The 9,864-nt window shown below is 36.8% G+C and overlaps 1 pseudogene across 1 annotated transcript; it reads right to left on the reverse strand.

Moving 5' to 3' along the window:
- Positions 1-1,530: 1,530 nt before the first annotated feature.
- On the reverse strand, positions 1,531-7,885 carry LOC147479796 (anaphase-promoting complex subunit 5-like; annotated as a pseudogene). The gene is made up of 15 exons (XR_015205412.1): positions 7,807-7,885; positions 7,534-7,705; positions 7,067-7,145; positions 6,897-6,982; positions 5,798-5,927; positions 5,674-5,706; positions 4,765-5,014; positions 4,551-4,628; positions 4,186-4,448; positions 3,697-3,756; positions 3,511-3,578; positions 2,879-2,984; positions 2,641-2,782; positions 2,082-2,180; positions 1,531-1,845 (listed from the first exon to the last, which is right to left on the reverse strand). The product of XR_015205412.1 is annotated as an anaphase-promoting complex subunit 5-like (transcript).
- Positions 7,886-9,864: the final 1,979 nt, after the last annotated feature.

Below are 9,864 nucleotides of genomic sequence, written 5' to 3' on the forward strand. Positions count from 1 at the left end.
GAGCTTTAGGGGAAATTTTGCTCCCGAGTGGTTAGGACTTAGGAGTCGAGAGTAATTACCCATACTTAGCTGTCTGTGCAGATGGCTACGCCTTTGTGACAAGGTTCTTCGAAGAATCTTTTGCTCCTAATATGTTCTTAGAGAAAATTTAAAATGTATCTCTTCTTCGACGACTTTAACATGCGTTTTCACATGTGGTGGTGGAGTGAAATGTTCACCAGTGTCTATAGCCTAGTCAATTTAGTACATACAGAAGGATAAGAGTTCAGCACTCACATGTCACATGTTTATTTAGAAGATCAATCTAGTATCTGATAGCCATTGCTGGCACTGAATTAAATGTAGATGAAATTGGCGGACGCAACAGTTAAACAAGATATATACTTTAATAAATGAGCAGTTCTTCGGTACGCAGACTGTATGGTGCGCAAACCTCATACGACCATAGATTCAGTACTTCTGCCGTCCTATACACCCCACCCCCTGGTATGAGTGGCTGTGATTTCACAGCGCACCATACGCCTTGCGCACAGAAGATTTAGCCTTAATAAATAATTAAATCAAGAACCTTAAATAAAATTCACTCCTTTATTTCTTCTAAAAAAATCGTAAAGCATCAACTAACTGAAAAGTGAAAACACTAATCACAAGGCCCTTAATTAAAAATACGTAAACTAAATTGTATTTAAAAAATAAGAAGATAAACTGAAGTAAAACTAAAATAAAAAACCATGGACACCTACGGGTCGTCATGGCTGGAACTATAGTGCTATTGCCATTCAGGATGACTGCAGGCTTGCAGTACCTAATATGATATGTGCATATCCATGTTTTTGAAGTCTGACCAACGGTGTCTCGTGCCATATATTATCATTGTTATTTTAGGGTCATTGGTCAACAATTTCTTCTTTAATTATTTTAGGGCCAATTTAGCTTTTGACAGACCCAATATTTTGTGTTAGGCAGACCTCGACTCAATTTGGGGTCTGTATTTATGTTGGGCACAACATTGAGTCACGGGCAGACCCCATCACCAAAGCCCCCACAATCATAAATCGGAAATAACCAGTTAAATAATAAAGGTACTTATTACTGACGGACCCGAATTTGTGTTGGGCGGACTCTCACAAAAAAAACAATTATTACAAGTGTGCCATTGGTTTCAAAAAATCCAAAAAAAAAACAATTATTACAAGTATACCACTGGTTCTCAAAAAATTGAATTCGAAACCCCAAACTTAAACGACCCGGCTAGGTTGTTTGGACTAAGTCCCATTACAACATTTCCAATTTGTTACGTATATCACATGCTAATAAAATCTATAAGTACTTATACTCATACGAAACCGACACTTGATATATATATTGTAATTCATCCGAAAATCTTTAATTTATTATATATGGAAGAAATTGACAATGACCAGGTGGCAAAACTTGGAACTTGCAGAACAGGTGAAACTATTTTTTGGCACCTCAGACCTATGTTTCGTGACCGAAGATGAGTTTGTCTATTGTCAGTAAGTAATAACTTTACTCGTTTACTTCACAGTATACGATCCGAAGAAGAAGATACTACGTACTTGAAAAGCTTGAATCTGACAAGTAGCATTTTGCAACAGCAACATTGGCTCATGCACGCAGCTCCAAACCTCCATGGCCAAAAATCATTGGAAGCGCCTTATGTACAAGATTTAATGCCCGCTTTGCATGGTTTGAGCCAAGTGAGAGCCACAATTCTCCGAGCATCAAGGTTGTTGATGCTTCCAGAAGATCCAAGTTTAGGGATTGGCAGAATGAAAGGCTTGCTAATGCATAGGATATTCCTAAGACAGCATTCCCTGCTTTCTGATAAATGAAAATTAAGAATCAGTGTTAGTTTTACCCTTCATTATATTGCAATCATAAGTGAGTGTGTTTATGCCGACAGTGGATACATGGACAACTTTAGTTGTACTTCTATGCATAGCCCTTGCACCATGAAGAAATCAGTTGCCAACTTCTACAGTTCTACTGAGGACGATGTCCCAATTATATTTCAGAATACCACCTTACAATTGATTATACTGCTAAATCAAGCATACCTTGTGGATCTCAGCAAGCAAAAGTAGAGATATGGCATGCTCAACCTGCAAATTAAATTTGTAACACATGCAAAAAAGAGAATGTGCAACAGACTCTGCCTGCAAAAAAAACATTGGCCATTAGATTGGAGAGAAAATATAAGCAAAGAACAAGATTTGTCTACCCATCTAATACCCCTGTTAAGAAATTTAGTATAGGCACACATCGGACATTGAAAGTGTTGCATAAAAGTATATAAGTTCTTGGCCTTCTCTACTTATCACCAATTGGTTCCAAGTTGGGTGCCCAATATTTAACATGGTATTAGAGCAGGACATTGTGATTGGCCCAAAAGGCTCGTTTATTCCACATTACCCAAGTATGTTTGTCCACGTGTTAGGCTCAAGTAACCACACGTTAGGGGGCGTGCTGAGATGTTTAGTATAGTCCCACATGGGACATTGAAAACCTTGCATAAAAGTATATAAGTTCCTCACTAATCATCATTTGGTTTTGAGTTCAATGCCCCAACCATATTTTTCCATATCAAGAAATTTTAACTGAAGGAAAATGATAAACCTGGCTGAACTGGTTGGCTGCAAGTAACGTACGAGAATGGCGAAGGCATGCTTCTGTTTTCACACCCATGTCAACACCACTTATAGACGATGCCAACACTCCAAACTCATCACATACACGTTGGGCCAGCTTCAATTGTCCTCTGGATGAAATTCGTGTCATATTAAAAAATATATAAACTGATTACAAATCCTTCTAATATCTTTCATACCATGAAGAGGAAAGAGAAAAAGCTTACTGATGCAAAGCGCGGTCATGAAGCAACAGCAGCTTTAGCATTTGAATCCCTGACTTTGTTACGGATAAGAATTTATCTTCTGCTACTTTCAGGGCAGAAAAGGCTTCTGTAGGGACAATGTTTCAAATAATGTCACTCAAGTAACTAAACTAACCTAAGGTACTTTCGTAGAGAATATGGACCACAAGAATATGCTATCATGCACAAACACCACGCTTGGGGGAAATTTCTATCTCAGCTAGTCAAGAAAAGGTAAGAGGAGCTTCCACAAACAAAGTACGAGATTGGTGAGGTAGCAATAACTACAAAAACTTATCCCAGAAATCGTACACCGTGCTTGGAAGTTTTCACTTTTTGTCAACACTTAATATAGATTTTGGTATAAAGCTGATATAAACCAGTTCAAAACTGAGTCAAGACTTTGAATTAATTCAAAACTTTTGCAACTAATCAAAATTTTTGTGCTGTTTGTTGTGAGCGTGATGACTGGTAATACATCACAAGACTACTTCGTACATATCAGGGGAGACTTAGTAAGGGAAAAGAAGACCAAGTAGACGGACAACTCCTAACATCATGAACAGGCTCTTAACATATATATATTTCTACATTATTGATTCAAAAAGACCAACCTTTGTGTCCTTTGAAAATTGATAGATGTCGGATAAGTTTGATATATGCAAATTCCCCGTCGGCAGAACTGATAAAGATAAACACAGACGTTTTTAACTTAATGTCGAGTAGATATAAGTAAATACAAATACAAATGCATACTGCTTCCTACTAAACTTACGTGAGATTAAGAGCTTTTAGTTTACTTTGAAGCATCAGCAAAACACGTCGAATGGATTAATGCATTTAATCGAGCGAGGGTAGAACTGGAAAAAATAAGAACACAAAGGATCAATAAATTACCAGTGGGATACACTTTATTGGCATCTACAAGCACTTCAATCAATTGTAACGGATATGCATTACACCACCAGTATGTCCAGCTGAGAGAGACCAAACCATCAAACCAGTTATATATATATATATACAAACCGAAGTATGAATAAGTCCAGAGTATTGATTATCAAAAACAGCAAGAAGGCATTTAATGGAATTGATTATCAAAAACCATGCAGATGCTTACTTTGACCCACTCTTTTGGAATTGTAATTTGATCACTCACTAATGGAATTTCTTTTGTACTTATTAACAGAAGATAAATTAACTGGGGTGGTGAATGCTTGAAAGTGGAAACTAAAAGAAAAGAGGTGGATATTTAGCTTCACAAACATGAGAAGCACCAAACTGGCACCCACCTTCCATAATGCTCCCAGGCAGTAGCTCACAGTGAATAAGATGAACCTGATAACTGCAATAAGGACCCAGGGATGGGACTTGGTTGTCCACCAAAATGGAAAGATTCACAACCACTTCCAAGTTCATTCCCTTGCAACAAAACTGAAGAGGAGTTGGGCTTTCGTAAGTTCTTTAGCCATGCAGAACTAAAAGCACCATTGACTGTCACCGCTGCACCATCTACTCCAACCTCACCAAGCAAATAAGAACTTCATCTCAGCTCCTGCATCGATCCCATCACTGTGAAGTTCATTTGCATACTCTCAAGAAAAAAAAAATCAATTATAACACACACATACACACACAGATAAAATACTTCAATTACCTTGATAACATTAGATGGGCATGTTCTCAGCTTGGTGGACGATTTAGGACCAAATGAAAGCAATGATCTCTTTACATGCTACATTAGTCAAAGATATATCAATAAGTAATAATCATCAAAAGTTAGGCAATATGAAGTTTATTTCTGCCAAAGGTATGTCTTAGCAATCCTTTACATAGGGGGCTATAGGCATAGGGATAATGTGCATCATTACCAATAGTTCAAATTTAAGCCATTGCAAGACGATTAGATGCCACAAGACGTGTTAGCTTTAAATTCTCTGCCCTCTTAAGAGACCTTGTCAAGAGCTCAAGCAGTTGCTGTTGAATAGCAAGAGAAGAAGCAAAGCTGGTTATAGGCGAATATGATGAGCCAATGATGCCAGTTGCACTTGATATACCAATATCAGACAACAGGTTGCAGATAGCTGTTAGGGCATACGAAAGACAAGTATCATCATTTTTCTGCACGAAGAGAATATTTGTTATTTTGATTTCGCAAAATAAATAAATAAACTTAGAAAAAAATTGGCAAAAGTGTAGGAGAAGGCAAAACGAAAGATCAAGGAAACAATTACGATAAGTCATTTTTTATAGACAAGGGGGAAGAGAGGAAAAGGAAAAGAGGAAGACATACAACAGACATGATTGAGTAATTGGTCTATATTGTTAAAATAGTTATAAGGTTCACATTTCTTATTTAATCCAAGCAACTTAAGGCTTTAGAATAAATAATCATTCGAACAAAAATACTGTTAATGCTTAGGGAGATGTACCGCATAATCTGGATATGCAACAATAAACATGTACAACACTAAGTCAATTCATTTTAATTGAAAAATAACAGCTCCTCGGCAAGGACTATAGTACTGATGAAGTTATAAAGATATAGCATCTACTGTATGGTGCATATCTTTATTAAGGTGTTATAAATATTGTATCAAAATTCACATATTGTAGCTGTCCAGTGGCCTACTGGTAAAACCTTGCAAGGTTCAGAAAAAGGCCTCAGGGTAAAATCCCACACTCAGCGAGAAAAAGGGATTTAAGGGTTTATGGAACAGAGTTGTAACTACAAAAAGAAATATAATGAAAATGTACAAATTATTGTCCACTATTAATACCTGCTGTGCAACCTGAACTGCTTCTGTTAAAACCTGATCAATTATCAACCAGAATGAGTGTAGGAAAGGAACAACGTATCAATGAATATTAAATAAAAGAGAAACATAATTCCACCACTTTTACCTCCAAAGCTTGCTTAGGATGCCCAAAATGACTATGCATCATCCCCAAGCACAACAAGGCAGTTTCATACTTTCCAAAACTCATTGAAGGAGAAGAAGATGGAGCAATATCAACTCCTTCCTCACCTGCACTTTAATTATTTATAAAAAAGAAAAAATTATATCAAAAAAAATGACAGAGGGATTGCAATACATTTGGTTAATCAACATATCTAGAGGAACCTTAGATGGTGACACAGTGTCTGGGTCCCCATTTTTCCATAAAAAGATATTACAATGACAATGACACTTTGGTACCTAACCAACAGGACAGTTCTCCATGGGAGAAAAACATAAAAGAACTCCATTCTGGATTTAGTCGAACCAAAAATGCCTCTTGTTGAAATGCTAAATGATGCACATTAAAAAAACCAAAGCCTAGTTTCCAATAAAATCCAAGTTGCATTAGTATGAAACCCAGCGTAAAGTTTGTCAATGAGAGGGAGAAGACCTAATCACCCAGTAACTACGACATCAAGGAAGAAGGTAATAGCTGTATCCTAGTTATGTTAATTATGTTAACCTCCAAGGCCAAACCAAACAAGGTTCACAGCAGACACTGCTATAATTGGAAATTGAAGGTACAAAAATCAAGAAGCTCAGCATTATTCATCTACCTGTAATCAAAATAGATGGTGACACAGTGTCTGGGTCCCCATTTTTCCATAAAAAGATATTACAATGACAATGACACTTTGGTACCTAACCAACAGGACAGTTCTCCATGGGAGAAAAACATAAAAGAACTCCATTCTGGATTTAGTCGAACCAAAAGTGCCTCTTGTTGAAATGCTAAATGATGCACATTAAAAAAACCAAAGCCTAGTTTCCAACAAAATCCAAGTCGCATTAGTATGAAACCCAGCGTAAAGTTTGTCAACGAGAGGGAGAAGACTTAATCACCCAGTAACTACGAGATCAAGGAAGAAGGTGATAGCTGTATCCTAGTTATGTTAATTATGTTAACCTCCAAGGCCAAACCAAACAAGGTTCACAGCAGACACTGCTATAATTGGAAATTGAAGGTACAAAAATCAAGAAGCTCGGCATTATTCATCTACCTGTAATCAAAATAAGAATGAAGATTTTCTATTGAGGCAGGATAATCATCGTGATAAAGGCTGTTCAGGTATCGTAAGTAATGAACCTGCATAAGAATGAAAAGATAGAAATGAAACACAAATTAAAAAGATGGAAATGAAAAATGAAGAATCCAGTTCCCAAATCTTACACGATGCAGTTCTGGAGCCAATCTTTGGAGCTGCTTTAAGATAGCTTCAAAAGCACTTAATGGAAATGAACTGGCATGCCTACAACAAACAAATAAATGAATTTTTAGATCCCCTGTCATACTCTTCTATCAAAAGCTGATTGATAGATGCGTAAATGCATAATCTTGGTTAATGTGTCAAGAGAAAGATTTGGAGTGACAAAGAGCTAAACTGACATGAGTGAATACGGAGAGGGGGAAGGTCCATGAGGATGTTTTTGAAAAGGCTTGATTTGGCGGCACCAAGGACAAAAGGCTGGATTTATGGTTTCCAAACTAAGTATAAGAGCCTCCCAACCATAGTGATATGGACCGAGGTTGAAGTGTTTCCAGAGAGCATCCACGTGAGAATTATATAGCCATGTCGGACGAATTCAAAATTTAGTATTCAGAAACAGTGCTGATCAATCAATTATCTGGCCACTTACTTCTCAATCAGATCAGCCTGTTCTCTTAGGTAGCCTTGCACCTGCCAGTTTGTACGTAAAAACATCCCGTCACGGTGATCATCAGCTCGTAATGCATCAGTTAAATGGTGTGCAAACAAACTACCTTGTCTACAATCATCACGGGCCTTAACTCCACACGAAACAGGCATCTCTGAATGTATAGATTCCAATTTAAAAAAGTGTATTATGTTAGAAACACGCAAAGCTCCAAACTGAGAGGTCATTAAGATGAAAACAAAACAGATTCCATACCAGCTAAATGATGTTGGGAAATCTCTAATATGGCATACAAGCAGAGTTGCTGAATGCAGATTTTAGACATCCCTACCATGTATATTCTACAGTATGAATCCTTTATCATAGTCTATCTGAGTACACTCGCTCCTAAACATTGGGGTACAAAATCATTAATTTATCTTCAGTTAACCAACACCTTTTAGACAATGCAGTTTTCCAATCACCCCAGGGTTGGCCTAAAATTTACAGATAATCATCTTAGCTAAAGCTTCTTTCGTTTTTTACCCATAATTTTAATGACAACTATAATGCCTATGGGTTCCTAACTCATACTCTTGTTGGATATATGCAGCTGTGTTAAATGTGAATGTAGATCCATTGAAATTGTCCTTTTTCGCTTCAGCTCTTCACATCTTAAATATGTAAGATTGCCCATGGTTTCCCGCCAAAATTATAACCCAAAGTTGGGTCTCTATTTCTACACAAATTCAAAGAGTGTGACTCTATGGCTATGTTTGGTTCAAGGAATTTAAAATTCCTGGAAAGTTGTTTCTATAAGAAATTCTTTTCCTTGATTTCAAATTCCATAAAAAAAAAATTTTGTGTTTGGTTCAACCGGAAAAGAAAATGTTTTACAGGAATTTATTTTCCACCTGTTTGGTATATTGAAAAACTTTTCCATGAAAATGTATTTAAGTTCAAACTATGACTAATTAATGTACTTGCTTATTCTTAAATTCTTACTCAATTCCGGGGTCAATTCCAATCACAGATGCTTCATTCTTCATAGAGAGGAGAGCCATATGCAATTCAAATTTTAATGGGATTATATTAGCCAAATCCCTATACATAGTACAGAAAAGAAACAAGAAGTGCAACATAGCTGTTTGCTCTATAATTATTTAGTTATCTAGCACTCCACAAAATTTACCTAATGCAAAGGTAGCAACCTCCATCACAAGATCTAGATACTGTACCGCTTACAATCTCCAGAAGAAAAGTACCAAATAATATTTCAAACAAATTTTCAATGCAATGATAAGGCATTCAGTTTCTCAAGCAGTCAGATAAATATGAGTCACGTAGCAAGCCACAGATAATTCTTGCATACATAGGAAAAGCATAACAAACCTGAGGCAAAAACGCAAGCACATCTTGCATAGAATCTAAAGATATTAAGGACATACCCACTAAAAACAACAGGTCATTATAGTTAACAACTAAGCATTCAAAAGTGCAAAGCCTCAAAGGGCCAAAAGCCGAGGCTCAATTCTACTAACAAAACCAAATTTTGAATCCTTCTGCCTTGCAGCTGGGAGACAACCCATTCTTCAGCGTTAATGTTTGCTACCCTCAGTTGGGTATAACAGAGTTTAGACTAATGCAGTATAAGCTCACGCCTCCTGTTACCTACGTGCGCCTAAACAAATCTTTAACAGAGGATATCACCAACCTAAGCAATAAATAAAATCCTATTCCGTAAAGAAACAATGCAAAAGACAAATTTATCAGTGAAACCATAATAATAGAGCAAACTTATCATGGTATTTAGTCAGGGAATAACAAACTCCACAGCAAGAACTCAAGAACTCAAGAACACAAGCTAAAAATTACACATGTTAGCTAGCATCAGACTACGCATCTGCATACAGTCAAAACTACTACTAACTACTACTAAAAATTCCAGCAATCCAATCTAAAGATATTAAGGACATACCCTCAACATGCAAAGTTCCAATATGCCCAAGCAAACCTATCAGTTGTGTGCACTAGACTAAACAATCAGTTCTAGGAACCTAAAATCAGTTCTAAGAAAAATATCGACAACATTAGTATTAGTATCACCTCAAGAACATAAAATCGATACACTAACTTCCATATATTCTAAATGCAAAAGCAGTACCATCCACGCAAAATCTGGATGTGGATGACAGTAATCCGGTTCATTTGCTTGTTGGGTTCTTCATCTGATTTTGCCAATAATGTAATAGTTGTCGATCAAGTTGACTTCAGTCAGTGGTAGCGAACCTAAGTTACCTAACCTAAGTTGCCAAATAAAAACGAGGCAAGTGA

Source organism: Coptis chinensis, chromosome 8 (genome assembly GCF_015680905.1).
Source record: "Coptis chinensis isolate HL-2020 chromosome 8, ASM1568090v1, whole genome shotgun sequence".
NCBI classification, from domain to species: Eukaryota; Viridiplantae; Streptophyta; class Magnoliopsida; order Ranunculales; family Ranunculaceae; genus Coptis; species Coptis chinensis.